The sequence below is a fragment of the Macrosteles quadrilineatus genome, unplaced genomic scaffold (assembly GCF_028750875.1).
Source record: "Macrosteles quadrilineatus isolate MER2022 unplaced genomic scaffold, UCM_ALF_1.0 Scaffold_5__1_contigs__length_97177068, whole genome shotgun sequence".
In the NCBI taxonomy this organism is placed as follows: Eukaryota; Metazoa; Arthropoda; class Insecta; order Hemiptera; family Cicadellidae; genus Macrosteles; species Macrosteles quadrilineatus.
In genome coordinates, this window is record NW_026542598.1 from 60031940 (window position 1) to 60049742 (window position 17803).

At 31.4% G+C, this 17803-nt stretch overlaps 1 protein-coding gene across 1 annotated transcript in view; it reads right to left on the bottom strand.

The window, feature by feature from the left end:
- LOC128994093 (cyclic nucleotide-gated cation channel beta-3-like) overlaps positions 1-17344 on the bottom strand; it is a 50205-nt gene extending 32861 nt beyond the window's left edge. The window contains exon 1 of the mRNA XM_054418350.1: positions 17147-17344. The gene's annotated coding sequence lies outside the window, so the exon portion shown is untranslated. The remainder of the gene's footprint in view (positions 1-17146) is intronic.
- Positions 17345-17803: the final 459 nt, after the last annotated feature.

Sequence of the window (17803 nt, forward strand, 5' to 3'; positions counted from 1 at the left end):
TTTGAAAGTTTTGGTTCGGTTTTTACTTTTACATATTTTAGGTTATTTTTTCCCTTAAAGGTTATTAAAGGTTAAAGGATTAAAGGTTATTTCATGCAAGGAGAAAAACACATTAAAAAAACGTCAAGATGTTTAATATGAATTGACAATTCTCTTGGGTATGTTTTAATTTTTAAAATTCAATTATTTTTTTCGTAGCCTTTTTTCCAAGTAGTCGTTCTTTATATAAAACCTTCCAGTTGATTTCTTTATTTTTTCTATTTTAAAGAACCAATATAATATTGTTATGAAGAATCCTGTAATTTTTTAACTGTTGTATTATGTACTTGAAGTAACAAGGTGTCCATAACATTAAATTTAGTTTATGTAGATGAATGTTCGGTAAGAAGTTCCATTAGCACTCGATCCATCATGTTACAGCAAGTCTTGCGAAGCGTTTTGAACACTATATTCAACAATGTGTAACACAGCAGTTTTAGTGGTTTTTAATTGGTAAATAAGCAAACAGGTACAATATTAAAATGGTTTATCCCTCCGTATAAAAAATTAAAATATGTTTTAGATTGTTTTTATTTTATGGCTCGAACTATTTTTGATGGATGCAACCACCTAATCACATGTTTGTACAAAACACGTATCTGTACCGATATATGGTTATTAAATATAACAAAAAATCTATTAATTATCAATTTGGGCCTTGTTTTTACAGTTTATTTTCAACTGAAACTTAACTAATTAAGACGGCAGGACAATAGGAGTGTAAGGAAGGCTGTCGGAGGCAACAAAGAGGAAGCGTGGTTTGTCACTTCTGGACTCACAAAGACCTGGAGCGATGGCTTTGATATTTCAAACCCTTTTTCCATCAAGAACATCATTATTGAATACAACGAACGGACAGATAAGCGCGACCAAGTTAATAAGTTTTACTATTTAGTATTTTCTCCCAAGGCTAAATTAATTTTTTTTATATATATATATTCATGAAGAAAGTGTATACACTTTATTTTTTTGAAGCGTACGTAAACTTTACATACTACTTACTTTTAAAAAGCTAACACCAATTTAAAAATGTTTAAATCCTTCTTTAAAGAATTTTTAAGAGAAAATAACAATTTTGACATGTAAAATTAACACTTTGAGTAAATGTTTACTATTTTTAAAATAGTTAAGTAGGCCTATTGCAGAGTTGAGCGCAGTAACAAAGTAAATACGCTCACTGAACTATTTGTGAGTTTTATTCTTGACATTTTCATAGAACTATAAATGTTTCAAGTTGTACATAAACCATTTATGTATTCATCATTTAATTTTAGTAAGACTGTTTCATTAAAGACCTGTATTTGAAACACATTTAGTTTATTCAAATTAAATACGGTTTTTAAATTGACGTTTTAAATTTACCTTTAAAAATGTTTCAAGCATATGCCATAAGTCTAGTTCTGCATTCATATCTTATGAAACTATACACTAATTGCACTAAGAAACGTGGTGCAATCTGTTGAGATCGTCTCCTAATTAACCTGTGTCAATATAATGTGTAACTCAATGGCAATATATAATATAACGTGTGTCTTATAAATGAAACTATAAGTTAATTGCAAAACACAAAACATATATGTACAGGAGTATAGAATCAACGCATTAAGTATGTGTCAATCCTTTTACATACCCCAGGATTGTATTACGCTAACAAAGACAGTACAAATTGTATAATGGATGATACACAATTATAATCACTGTTTCAATCTCCCATCTGATTGTCAATTTACACAATACCACAGACAACTAATAATAATGTAGGTTTGAGTGAAATTGTTACTTCTGAGTTTGAATTTATATTGTTTTCAAGATTGCCTCGAGTAAATCCAAACTAGTGGATTATAAAACCTTTAATCTAGTAGGTAAGGAATGAAAATGTGATATTAACAGTATTCGTCATTACATAAACATGTTTATCCATATATATTCAGTAATTTTGTATTGCCTACTAGTAATAAGTGGCATTGTTGTGGTAATAAGTGTTTCTTAGAATGTTTTTTTGGGTTATATTATAGTGGATATAGTACGGTATATATTTCTGTAGGAAAATTCCATAACAATGTTAAAATTGAATGTTCCTTAGTTATGACTTTTTAAAATGTAAAAGGTTAAATTATAAAAACATGTGTGGGGAAGGGGTTTAAGGAATGTAATTCGTCTGACCATAAAATATTAGTTGGGTTCGGAGAAAACACTTTCCTCCAGCTAACTACCGATATGTTCCGCTGGATTCCCGTCGTGTCTTATACAGCGTAAAATTTGTTTTAAGAAATTATGAAACATATAGAAATTATTAATATAAAATAAAAACTGCACTTAAATTATTGTATTTACCGTGGACTTGAACCGTTTTATTTTTATAGATTATACAAATCCGTACCAATATCTGTATAAAATTCATGACGTTACTGATTTTTACATTGTTTTCCCAAGAGTCAATAACCAATGATAAACAATTTTTGCATTTACAAAACTCAAGTAGGAATTAATTGTTCTCAAGGTTATAAATCAGTTTTGTTTCTATTTGTATCTCCTGATACAAAAATTATGTTTAGTAAGTTATACCAAAAATGCATACATAAAATTGGAGACACTGAATAAAAATACTTTTAAGGATTAACAGATTAATATCTTCACCCTCTCTTCAACTATTAATTTTATTTCTCAAATCTCATTTTCATGAGCTATTAGATTTAGGGTGAACTCTAATAATTTAAGCAAACACATACTACATGTAATACTTATATTCAGGCTTATCATTAAAAATATTATCCATCAAAGATCAGCATTAATGAAAAGCTAGAGTAAAATAGAGTACAATTTCACCTTAGCTTCAATTAAATTCAATAATAAAATACTTACATAGATTCAAACTAAAAATCCTCAAACTCAAAGAAATGGCTACAATACAAATAAACTAATACAGTAATAATTGTAGACGGGTTTAAGATGAATACTTATGATCAACTGCATGTATTTAATTGCTACGCTTTATTTGCACTTAGTAATTATTTGGTTTACGTATTTTTAACACAAAGGAGCACTACCCTTAAATCTATACCAGTCGTACCTTTATAATATTTTCTAATAACACATTCTTTTGTAACAAACATTGTAATAAAGATATGAGAACGACATTATTTTGCCATCCTATGTACGAGAAAAGTATTAAATTGTTCACATTCTTTACTGAGATTGAATGGAGAGTATGTCATATAATCTACCGGAGATCCTCGTTAAAGTTTTCCTCTTGTGATATTTTTATTTAAAACTTCGCACAATAACCGGACAAGATTGATACAATTTTATACATCCTTGAAAAACCTTTAGAACATACAGTATTATTTAAAAACGTGTTTTATTTTAGTTTATATTCTTGAAGTTTAAAAATTGGCTATATACCAACAATTTTGCAAGTACATAAGTAGTCAATGGATTCGGGGAATTTTATAACAATGTGTACATTGATGTGTATTAGATCTATTATATTGAAAATTATTGACAAAGGAGAAGAACCTAGTAAATCCTGTATTTTAGTACATATGTATAAAACTTAACTCTTCATATGAAGCTTTCTCTTCAATAAGATTACTTTAGAATTAAATGGTAGTTTATATGGCACAATTACACTAAGAGAACGAGTTTAATTTACTTTACCAATGAGACCATCTTATAATTCAACTTTGTATATTCTTTTTAAAATACCATTGCGTAACAGTACTTATATATCCATACTAGAATATATCAAGTAGGCCAATAAGCAAATCAATAATGAATATTAAGAGAAGACCTACTCATACACTCAGTAAAAAGGTGGTTATTTAATTATATAGACTTTTTCTCTAAAGAGAGAGGAGGTAAAAATGCTTTTTACGCACACAGGTGGCCAGCCTGCAGTGTGAGACCCCTGAGCTTATCAGACTACGCACTAAAAAACGCGCTCTACTCTGTTGGACTCAAACCTTGGATTGTTTGTCACATTACTTCAGGTCAGGTCAACGTGTGAACTAGGCTCTCAGGGATCACGTCGTTTCTGGCATTCAATTCCATTATGACCTAGCCTGTATCCCGGTCAAGAAAGACTTCTCGTCAGGAAGAATACCCTGGACGAAATGTGACACACAGGTGAAATATTGTCCTCACCCTCCGTCATCATCGGGATGACCGTGTCCACCAACAACTGGCCCCATGTTATGAGCCTCCAGACGGGGCCCTTTCCAACGCTGGCAGCGGAAGAAAGTGTGCTCCTCGTCGTCGGGAGTGCCCGGGCAGTGGACGCAATCGGGTGACACGGCTTTGCCCATCCTGAACAGTTACGACCGGGAAAAACCACGAGCCGTCAGAAACTGGGTAAGGTATTAATCCACCTCTACTGCCGGTCAACCAAACGCTACGAGCAGCTATTATTACACAATGTCATCTACGTACCCAACTAAAACTGTTTCCTAAGGCATTTCAGACCTAAGGAGGCTGTCGTAGGCAACGTTCAAAAGGTCCGGACCAAGTATGAAACCTTGGGCAGCACCAGAAGTGACACTCATCGACCTGTAGTATCATACATGAGGAGTTTGAACCTGAGGTAACCCACTATAATGAGCATGAGGTATGCCAGGACGTGGAAGGTGTTCTCTAGTGTGTCCAACATATCACACCATCTCGCAGAATTAAACGCGTTTCGCACATCCATCGAGTGTAACGAGCAGCACAACCCAACGAGAGTAGTGATTAAAATCCTCAGCTCTCATCACGGCTTGCTTCACCTCCTCAATAGCGTTGACCGTTGATCGCCCCTTCCTGAAGCCGTACTGAGGAGGGTTTAGGTCCCCCGCAGCAACCTCGGCTGAATTCAGTCGGGAACGGATCAACTTCTCTTGGACTTTCCCAGCCATGTCCCACATGCAAGAGGACTGTGTAAGAGGACGGCAGTTCTGGGTCTCCTTTCCCCTTCCCTAAGAGCACGAGCCTAGTTGTTTTTCAGCACAACGGAAATACGTCCTCTGCCAGGCAGATTTCTACAGTAGACATTGATTTTAAACTAATGATAACTCTGCATAAAACGCGCACAAGAGGAATTTCATAAATTAAATTTAAAATAATGTTAATATTGCTTAAGTTAATTTATTAATTTTAATTATCAATACAACTTTTTTATTGGAAATCTCTCAAGGTAGTTCATACTTTCCGGTAAAGTTTTACAGTGTAGCATCTTGTGCATCTTGGGTGTTTAGAAATTTAACGATGCCGTAACATTGTGTTTACCTAATTAAGAACCATAATAAATTTGGGTTGATGACATAGTCCCTTGTTGAAGCTATAATGTTGAACAAGCAGAGTTATAAATGTCATGCACTAAGCAATTTTCTATTTAGTAAGAATATTTTCTACTCAATATATTTGAAATCCAATAGAAAAATACTTTCAAGGCTGTTTGTAAATCATCTATTGTCTTGGCCGTCTTGATCTACATCTTTGATTGGCACATTTTATTACTATTTAAATGTCAATATTAAGTTCTGAACATCATGAAAATGTGGTATTAAGTAGCTTTGTTTCCTAAACAATTATTTTCTCAGTACTTTGTGTATCCCTTTTTAAGTCGTAGTAAGTATGGCTCTCTAGGATTCCTATACTATAAAATAATAGATAGAGTTTAAAGCTAGGTGTTGGTGGATTTTTTATCATTTCGGCATCCACTTGATTTTTAGACTTTCCGTTAAATAAAAAAATATTTTGAGGAAAAATTAAATCGAGGTATTAAGTGCTAACTTAGAGCATTTAATTGAGAGAAGTTTAATTCTTTGAAAATAGTGACTTTAAATTCTTAACTCCTGACTTTGTAAACTTAAGTTTATCATAAAATCGAAGATAGTACAAAAACAATGGAAACCTGTTCTTGTCCTGTTAAGACTGCAGATATAGTGACGAACAATAAATTTCTATAAGCTTCAAACTTTGTAATCTTGTCAATTATCTTAAACTTGTTCAAACTTTCTACTCTTAACAAATACAATTATTTACTTTGGCCAGTTTGTTAAAGGAATAAATGTATACAGTTCAAATATGGATTAAAAATCCGGTTTTAATCAAATGTGCTTCTAATTGAAGATACGAATTACTAGTCCATGCGTAGGACCCACAGCGTTTAGTCCCCTCAAAACAAGTCCGTGTAAGTATAACGGGTTATGAAAGTGGATCTAAGAAGGGAAAGAAGATTGATAAAAAATCAATTTCAAGTTTGTTTTAATTTTACTATAATAACCTATTTTTACATACGAAACGTAGAGTTTTGGAACATTTTGCAATGTCGGTAATATTCTCGTTGTCCTCATGCCAATCAATATAATCCTAGTTAGAATCGTAATCAAATATCGAAAAAAGAATTCTTGCTTCAATAGTTGGATGGATACCACGAATTAGATCGAACGAATGCAAAATGTATAAATGAAACATTAATTAATGGCATGACATAACATACTAGAATATTTTGTAATACTCCTCTTAAATAGAACAATTTATACACTCTAATTCAAAAAACACAACTAATTAGGGGACTCATGTTAAGTTTGTCAGAGACGAATTTGTTTACATCCAAAGCGAATAGTACAGCCATTCTAGGAAGGAAATCGCTGGAGCCATTTAAGTAAATGTATGCGTTTCACTTTCGCAGGGTTTGGTAATCCACCGCCTCTCGGGCTGACAATATTGATTACACAGGCCGCTTTGACTGAGAAGGGAGAGTGTTTTCACATCCCTCATTGCCAGTAGTTTAAACTTGTTTTGATACAATAGTAATATTAATTTAATTAGATGTATAAAAAGAAACCTATTTATGGATCATGCGTAAACGACCTATTAAACTATTCAACATGAAAAAATACTGATGAATTTTCGTAAAGAGATAAACATGAATGTACTTGTCGTATGGAAACATGAGTAAAAAATAATTTGTAAAGATTTTACGATCGTACTAGTAGTTGACTCAACTATAGGAAATGGAATTTGTACAAGTTTTTCACAACACTTTTGCTTCTACACTCTTTGCTAATTGTATATTCTGTCCTTTTACAAAAGATCAACTTTATTACGGATCTATTGTGGCCTACACCAACCACACCGATTCAGAAAAATATATGAAATCATATTAAAACATACTGCTAGATAACGTAATGCTCAATCCAGAAGTACTAAACGTTTATCCTTTTGTTTTAAGTTGAATAGCCTTATTGTTTAAATTAGAATTACTTACAATATGTACAATTATTGTTGAGTGTTTAATTGGCAATGGACAATCCATGTTTTGTAAGTAGATTTTACATGTGACGCCACAAAACGATTTACAAAACCACTTCATGACTTCCTTTACACTTATGTCACAATCATCTATCTAGCTTACCTCAAAGCCGATTTTCTGTCAAGCATTTCTCCTTAAGGAAGAAGATTTTATGTAAGTCAAGCCACTGTATCCGTTTACCACTTTATCTGCTCTTTCACGACTTACGCAACAATATCCGATTTACCATTTCGATTTTATTTTATATATAATCTGAAATGCGTCATGAATTTCAGTTATCGGTGTGGTATACAATAACAACACGTTTTAGTATCATTTGTAAACATACACGCTTTTTTACGTAGCCAACACGATATCCAATATGTCAGAAATTACTTGGTAAATAAAAAACATTGTTTCTCGCATACAAACAAGCTTATTACAATCGATGTATCTATGGTATGAATTATTTTGTGATCATCCGATTTTATTCAAGCCATCTAAATGGTTTATAATTGAATAAACACATAATTTGGATAATCCAATGTTATGAACGACGGATCAGTTTGTATTTTTTACATATTATGATTACCATGCTTATAATTATGCTATTTCTAAATCAATATTATCAATATCAATATAATCAATATAAATAAATCAATATAAATCAATATAAATCTATTTAAATTATGTTCATGGATTTATTATTTAAAGAGCAGTATCAATAATTATTTATGTTTTTTTTCGAGATAGAAGAAAAAGCTGTTATATTACACATTTATCTGAACAACATGACTGAAAAAATGGATGTTTATGTTTCGTATGTTTATTATTATTATTAATTAGTTTATTTTCTTATTCCAGTGAATATTAAATTATTGATGGTCTTACAAAATAAAAATTGTTAGATGGGTGCTATTTCAATAACATATTTTCTGATACATCACTGGTTTTCTAAATAAAAACATTTATGATACGACTAAAAAAACACTTTTTTACCCTCCACAAAAAATATATGTTATTTAAATAGATTTTATTTAAAATCCAATCTGGAATCAAATGGAAGCAAATGGAAATTCGCTTAGTCTGCAGGTTTGCTGTGGCGGGGTATTTTTATTTGATGTTAGTAATAAAGGAAATGTGATTCTTCTTTTTTTTCACTTCTTATTTTTCTATTTAATGTTTTGTGGGTGTGTTGGTTAAAAAACAATTGTACCTATACGGACTTATTTTAGAAGCATAAATTTTGCTTACAAACAAAGTCAACTACGATATTATTATTTTAACAGAAGTTAAATAGACTGCAAAACAATATGTTTTAGATAGATTGCATTGACCAAAAATTAATTTTTCTCCCAGTAGCCTATGCCAATGACTTTCCCCGAGCAAAGCTCTATCCCCAGGTGCTATTTCTTTAATCGCGCTAATATTCAAATGCTAAATATCATAGGAAAAACAAAATGGAGTATGCTAAGCCTCATTATATTTTTCGAACCCAATTAATATAGTTCAGCAAATAACCAATGATAACCATCAGACAACCAAAATGATAATTTGATGTTTGAAGTTTGTGTTTATGAAAGGATGAAACAACAAAATGTATATACAAGTATTTTAATCCTCGTATTGTTATGAACAAACATCAATCATCAGAGATAAAATTTTTTATCATAATGTTGATGTTGGAAGCTCGTGTAAAGTAACGACACGTCATTATGACGACGATGTTGATAGAGTGGATGCGTGGATGCATGGTCATTGATACTTAAAACGACATGTTTTAAGAAGAGTACAACAACTGTTCCTTGCAAATTTTAAGTATCTGATAAGTTATTGGAGTTAATACTAGTTTTAAATGTTTCAACGCTAATGGCTTAACAAGCTCTAATTTTGAAATGGAAGTTCAAGTAGTTTTAATCGTCAGTTTATGAGCATGTGTACAAGTGGTGGTGGGTGTAAAGATTGAAGCGTTGGATATTCTGTTTGTTATCTGAATCTCTAAATTAAATTTTGATTACGAAAAGTAAGCTCTGATTACTCAGCTATTCACCTAAAGTGTTTTATTTAAACATTTTACTAAACCCCTTTATCCCAGTAACTTCAAGATCCTCATATAACATTGGTTTAAAAAAAATTCCTAATAAAAACGTCTACAATGTTTGCTAAAGATTCTTGTTCTAGGTTGCTTAATTCTGTTGAGATATTTTCGTCTAAGAGTACTCACTAGGAAAAAACCAAAGGGACTAAAAGCTAGACAAAAGGAGCACTCAAACCATACAACCAATTATTTATTTTGTTAATTCGTGTTAATACTTCTTATCATAATATATTTCAATAGCAGCTATATGAATGTCATATTCTTTCAAAAAACTAGGAGCTTTCCAGGAGAATAATGCAAATTAACTTGTTCTATTCAAAATCTAACTCCGTTTTCCAGCAAAACACAAAAGACCCAAACATTAATAACCTCCCGGGCCATTGGAAACTACATTACTGTGAAACTCCCAATTGTTTTGTCAGTGTTCATTTACAGTTTAACCAAACCAACGTTATTCTAAGTATTTTATTTTTTAAAGGCTAGAACCCTGTAAATTGATTTATCCATTCAACAACGCCAAATTTATCTACATTTTTGCTTAAGGGCTCATTATTTCAACGGATTGAGCCACTTAAATAAAGATATCACATTTATCGAATATTGTATGCATTTTAAAATATGAGGACGACTGTAGCCTAATTGTATGGATCTCTACGGAGTGTAATAGGACGTTTTTACTATACGCGGATTTCTCATCGATGCATATATTTTAAGCCTACATCATTGGAATTTCTTTAAGTCTCTTTAGTTGACTTAGGCCTAAATAGACCCAGAACAGCGTGGTCTAAGTTATCAAAGGAGGGTTGGGTTTTATTTTGTACAAATAATGGATGAAAAATCACTTTAAGTTGGTAAATATTAAAACTGTTCAAAACGTGGTGTTGCAGTATTGAATGTTACATCGTATGTTATCGGTGTTTGAAACTTCCAATTCATTTAGATCCAAAAAGCTCCAAAAAGTATTATAATATTTGCTTGAAGCAATTGTTCCCAAGACGAAGACTTTCGATGTTTATATCATGATGTTAGTGTGAGGTTAGAATTGAAACTCCTAGAATGTAGAATGGTAGATAGCAGAGGAGATAAAATACACTATTATTAAATCATATTTTCATATAAAGTAACTACCTACTAAATCATGACAAGCAAAGCTGTATTAAACTCAATATCTGAAAATTTTAAACCAAAAATAATTGTAATAATTGTAATTGTTGTGTAATAATTGTGACGGTATAACAACACATACAAACTAATATTTAAACAGTTTCTTTAAGACATTTCTTGATTAGTATTTTTAAACTTAAGATGCATACATCTGATAAGTGTTCGGGGAAAAAACAGCATATTGTTTGTATGCTTACCTAAATTATGTCAATGATTTATAAATAAGTGTTTTTTAGTATTTACTCGAATTAATAGTTGTTTAATGTTAACACGTTTTTTAATGTAATTCAAAATTACATAAATTTATTTTGTTTGAGTTAATACGAATATAAATATTCTTTAAAAGCTTTCAAATTGTGTTTTCCACATGAGAACTTATGAGGCAGTGGCGTGACGCGACGTTGGTCTTTATTAATTCACACCACGTCCGTCCCTCACGCTCAAACGATACAGCAAAATATGATACCATCGCACTAAATAATACCTGGAAATGTTTTACATTTATATTTCACAACGTTTTTGTGGCATAATATATTTTATACTATAGAAAATCTATACACTATAAATTTATGTGAAATTTGTATTACTTAAAATCAGTTGTATAGGAGAAAAAATGCCTAGAGCTACAGCAATGCAGCTTGGTTATGTGTATTGATTTTTGTGATGCACGTTTTTCACTCATTTATGAGTTTTTTATCTACGGCAATACACCAATTTACATAAGATAATAGTTTGACAGCTACAACAGTAATGTTCATGTTTTATGACAAGGTTAACGATAGTAAATAATGAACTAAACAACAATAATAAATTATGTGAGATAACATGCAATATTCATAGACAGAAGCACCTTTAATATGAAATAATTAAATCTCGTTCCCGGAGCGCATCAGACGTGGTATGGGATAGAAGCGTAGATAGCTGTTCGAGGCATGGTCACGCTCAAACAAGAGTTACCGGTATAATTTTACCGGAACTCATAGAGTTGATTTTACCATAGAGTTAATTTATATGATGTATGTTTGTAACTGGTGTAATACTTATTACTTATTATTTATTTTTCCTTGTTACCATTTTTTATTCTGTATTTAACTTCCAATTAGAACAATTTTTAAACATTCTGAATGTTTAAAACAAAGATTTCTTATTTACCGTCTCACATACGGTAAGGATTTTACTCTAAAAAATCTTACTCTTTTGAAAATTCTCGAATACAATCTAAGGACAAACTTAACTTAAATTTCAATTACGTCCACAATACAGACTTTTGTTCGAATAACGTTAAAATTGTATCTTAAATTTCATAAGTGTTTGACTTTTTAAATTGCAATCTATATACTGGCGAAGCAGACTAGTTACACCACTAAAACCAATACCGTAAGTCAGCGTTTATATTTTGGTGAAACAGTATGCAATCAGATAAAGGAAAAGTGGTTTTATAACGTATTACAAAACATGTATTTTCAAAGGCAATAACATCGGGCCCCAACCGCCTCCATTGGTGAGATAACTAGCATATGCATATTTACAGCTATGTAAAACGTGCGTGTACTTGTTCTATACTCCGTCATAGATTTGTATCTACGTCGTAAAGGAATAGCTGGTATACTCGGGATATTTGCGTAGCATGTTCATCAGTATTTTTAGAGAAGTTGCCTTAAAATTGTGAAAACAATGCCATAACGTATTTGATAAATTATAAATAACTTACCTCTTGCACGCAAATTCAATCACAAAAGTCAATCCCAATACAACATAAAAAGTGTTTATATTTAACCTTATGTACAGATTTAAAAAAAACTCCAGGTAAGAAAGGATAGCATATAGGCTATACAAAAACAGTACATTACTTTTTAAAAATTAAATAAGTGTAAATTTAAGATTTCTTTCCAGCTCATATTTTAAATGTTTTCAAATTTTCTAAAAATTTCAATAATCTTGTCGGTATATTCAAGAAAATCATATAGCTTTGAAACAATTTAAACTTTTTCACGAGTTTGAACTTATACATTTACATGTAAACACCGCGAGTTTGATCAGAAACACTTTTTGACGTGCAAATTTGTGAAACGCGTCAAAAGTTAAATCTTTAAAAGGGATTTCAAAATCCTTTTAGCAGCATAAAATCCTGAGCCGGTAAAAGCTGTACGCTGAGTCAAACTGTTAAAGAAGCTGTCAAAGAAATTTTCAAGCAATTCCATGCAAACCTTTAGTTAAAAATCTAATGACTAATTGACTATAAATTAGTTAAGTGACCATTATACACCCGCTATAAAACGTATGACAAATTTAATACGATACTCATAGACCATAAATGAGTTAAAATATTAAGAGTTTAACTCTACACAGTCTTTTAAATTCCTAAGTATTTTAACATATTCACGTATCATCACGGGGCTTTCCTTGTCAAATGGCTGCCTGTTACATCAGTACTATTAAATTGTATTTAGTGATTAACACAACACACTATGATAAGTAATAATCCTTACTTATATGTTACCTGCCCTTGACAACCACTATACATTAGATATGATAAAAAGGTGTACTTGAGTCAAACTACTTCAAGTTCCTAAATGGCAATAGGATTACAAAGTGTAAGTAGGGACCGTTTGTGTTAGCAGGAACACCTAGTTCGACTATTTTGTCAATATCGTAAACTTACTCAGTTTTATTGATATCCACCGTATACAACATCTACCGGCAACAGTCAATGACCAAAAAGAGGGTTTTCAGGACAACTGAAACATTTGTATATTTGTTGTTTGGTTTAATGTTGCACTGCTTGCTCCATCCGACACAAGGGTAGAAAGTAGTCAAAGATTTTGAATGATTAAGTTCAATAATTTGATCGTGCAGTTGTTCTTTATCATACCTCACTCCGTTTCGACATTTTTAACCGTGTATTCAAAGATATTTTAAGTAAGTTTTGCCATGTTTTCAAACATTAGTAATATTTTGGGTCAGCTTTTTTTACCAAGGTATTTTTCCACTTAGCTATTTTTCTGCTCGAACGCTTTTTTACCATTTTTTTGTTGATATTCAAAAGGTCTTCCAGCAGGTAATTCAACTACTACATACATTTAAACACCGACTATTGAGCATAAAATGCCGACTGAGTTAAACATCGCTAAAAATATTATGTATCAACTTAATCATATTCGACATAACAATTGCATTTTAAAAACCTAAATCCACAACTAACCTAATTTGTTTTACTTTTCGTTGAAATAGGTTACTTTCTATTTTGTTTTCATATCCATACATGCTACTATTATACTAATACTAATCCTGCTTTTATATTACCTGTGGTCAGTTTCAAATTGTTACTTTCGTAGATGCTACATGTTTCGGTGAGCTGCCATTGTCAAACATACAGTCCCGGAATGTACACTAAAAAATCCACTTGTATAGATTCGGTGTTGGTTTACACACATGTCACTTAACACACGACACATAAATAAATAATACTTTTTGTTGGATATAAAAAGCTTCTTTATTACGGATACGAAACATTGCTTTGAGTCTGTTCCCGGTTGTGTAACGGCAAAGTTTCGTACCCGTGATAGGCCTATCCAACCAAAAGTATTATTTATTTATGTGTGCGTGTCGTGTGCTAAGTGCCCAGTGTGTAAACCAACAACGAAGCTATACAAGAGGATATTTATGTACATTCCTTGACAATAGCTGCTCGCCGAAACATGTAGCATCTACGAAAGTTACAATTTGGAACTGACCACAGGTAATATAAAACAGTATTACTCATTATTACAGTTCCGGGGATACTACAATGAATTTTAATACTAATATTTAGCAAAATGCTAAAACCTATTTAAAGTAAAACTGTATTTATATGCGCAAAATAAACCACAACTTAATTAAACTACGATTAACCCATTTTGGTAAATGTAAGAGATAAGGTTAGCCTCAGGAACAATTAAACTTTATGCTGGGATTATAAGATTTGAAAACCCTATTGTTAGGTTTACACTAAGCTTATTTCATCCCTTTATAAAAGAAATGCTACTGTGTTTTTATAGTCTCATTTAAGTAAAGGCATTAAATCTATTCAATTAATATTGGATATTTGTGAAGTGAGTCTATGTTGAATTACCATTAATTATTGACAAACCCATCATCAATTTAGAAGGTGTAATATATTTCACTTCAATTCAGTTAGTAATGATGTAAATTTTAAATATTTCAATTGAACTTGGATTCATCTGGTAAATGTATGGAACCCTATTGTATAATTAATATCAACTTGGTTTTGTCATGTGTGTCGGATTTGTTTTCAGGAAGTCTTAATGGCTCAGGCTTTTTCCCTGCATGAAATTGTTATATTTCCAACTGTCCTCAAAAAGTACACAAGTAGTATGCAATTTTAAACCCCTGTTACTTATTTATCGTTATGAAAGCTCCAAATTGAACTCTTAAAATCTGGGTGGGCGTATGCCTAGAGAAGAAAATGTGTAAACTCAAGTATGCAATATTGTACGATCAATGTTTGAGTCTCGTTGATGGATTAGTGCTAACCTTTTTTAATTAGACGTACAAAATCTAAGCATCGTTTTAAGCGTTTTCTGAAAACAAAATCGGTTTTGTTTTCTGTCAAAGAGGCCGGTCTTGTGCAATTCAAGTTAAAATTATGTTTGTATCAAATAAAAATGTCCCAACCATATTAGTTAGTTAGTTATATTATCAAGCTATATTACTTAAAAGATGCTTGGTCAAAAAGATGGAAGTTAATTTAAGAATTTAATATTTAGAAAAACATTTTCAGTTTCATAAAAAATATTAATAATTATTTATATAATTGTTTAGTAAAGTCTTGAATTTTTTTGAAATTGTTTAGTTGTTTTTATATTCTTTTTGAAAAATAAATATAGATTTTAAAGAAAAATTTATTGTTTTGTTAAAAACAAAAATAGTAAAGGTTATTTTTATTAATTGTTATTTACTATTTTTATTAAAATATATAGCCTATGTTCTTTTTGTTAAAATATCTCCATTTTACGAAAAATGTATTTCTTTTGGGTTCTTAATTTGTTTTAGAAGTACAGTTTACTTCAATTCATTTAATTATTGCTGTTTGATATTTATTCAAGTGCTGATGACCAGGTACGCCAGCCGCAAAAGACGGTCTTAATAAACATTGTTAAATTTAGTGCTAAGAATGTCATTGTACTTATTTTGTAAATAAAAACACTTAAAAGCATTCATAGTATCAAGCTATATAGCAAAATATTTAGTAGCTATTTATTTGTTCCTTCGATATTATAAATATATTTTTTTTACCCACACACACCAAAAATATTATTTTAACATACACCAAGTACACCAAATATACAACAAGTTAACAATCTACTACATATGCAACAGTTCGTTTCAGTACTTTCAATCAATGAATCAACCAAAACGCTAAATCGCATTACGTTTCTCAGCTGGCAATCGCTTTGAAACCTCTCCAACGTAAAAACGAAAACTGTCAACTATAAACAGACGTTACAAACATTATGCGTGATATTTTGTGTGTTTGTTTTGACTCAGTTTTTATACTGTTTTTTCACAACCAGCTCTAGGCTATATTTTTTTACCCGTCATTGGTGTTTAAAAATTCTTATTATGCGTAAATGCATCATAAATTTTAATATTTTAACTGTTATTAATTTATATATTTCACTAGTAGTAAAGTATATAGGATGTGGACTACCATTCCACCAGGAATAATCACTCCACAATTTTAAAACTAGGAACCAACATCAATTTTATACACAGCATGTTAGACTGACAAAAAAAGAAGAATCAACGAGTCCTGGGCCTAAAATTTCGGAATAAAGTGATTAAAAAATGTCTATCACTTCGCTACAAAGTCTTTAAAGCTAAAATAATTCATATCTAAACCACCCGTCCTACAACTTAAATGATTGTCTAGAACTTCCTATACCTCTATATAGTACCGTAATATGTATATTTTTCTCTTGTAGTTTTCCTTATCTGTAAGTATTTTTTGTTCTCTCTTGATTTGTTGTTTTGACCTGTATTCTTTCTTGACAAAATATGAAACAACATAATGCCCTATTGACTTTTCCACACACAATGTATTGTCTTACTGGAATTAAACATGTTATTTTTGATTCCTGATACTTTGATAAAAAAAAAACATTCACCGTTCATTCTACTCTGATGCTACTAGTAACAAATAATCATTTCCAATTTTAAACTGAACTTTACCAATACAATCTCGTTGGAAAATGTGTATGCTGTTACTGTAGTAAATTATACTTAGGATTAGCTATACAAACATTTAGCTGGTTGATTAATTCATTTGACATATACTTGATTAATATTGTTATTACATAAGCGTCTACCTTGTTTTTCACTTAAATTGAAGCAATACAATACGGAAATTAAACTAAAGTTTTTTTTTCAATAAGATATGTCATCAATTAAAACACCCTTTGATTTAATTTCGAATGGTCAGCAAATAACTACTTTCCAATAAGTTAGGGAGGTTTTCTAACTCCTTAGGTAGGCAGTGATCGAATTACATTGGGTATTTATTATTTAGAACCTACCTTTATATATCAGCAAGGGGGAGGACTCCATAGGTTCCGTCGACACACACACTACAACACGCATGAGGGCGGAGCGGTCTCCAGCACATCATGCCTCTCCGGCGTCCCGACCACTACTGAATCCATATACACTGCTACCAACACGAGCAGTGCTGCCAACTGGCCTAGTATCAGCACGAAATTTCCCTGCAAGAGCGCTCTGTGATCTCGCCGGCTTGTTTGTTTACCGATGCAAAACAGAGCTCTGTCATGACGTTATTACTTTGACTGTTTCTAAGTAGGGTAGGGTGGCGGAATGTTGCAGTTGAAATTGGATTTTGGTTCTGAAATAGCCTTAGTGAAAAGGTACAATAATTTGTGTGTTTTTTACCAAACACAAATGCTCACATTGGATTATTTTATACTACATAATATGTTCGTGTGTTCAGGAGTATCAACTATTTTCGTGGTGTATACCAAATCAATTGTCGAAAGAAATTGTGATTAGATCTTTCTTGTTTATTTGGTACACTTGGATGCATTTTGCGGAAGCAAAAGTTATATTAAAATTAAAATTTACCCAATTGAACTGGAAAATAAGGTAAAAATTGAAAAGCTAAATTTGTATTACCGGTAATGTATTTTTCCATCTTGAAGTCTACTCGCTATCTCAACATT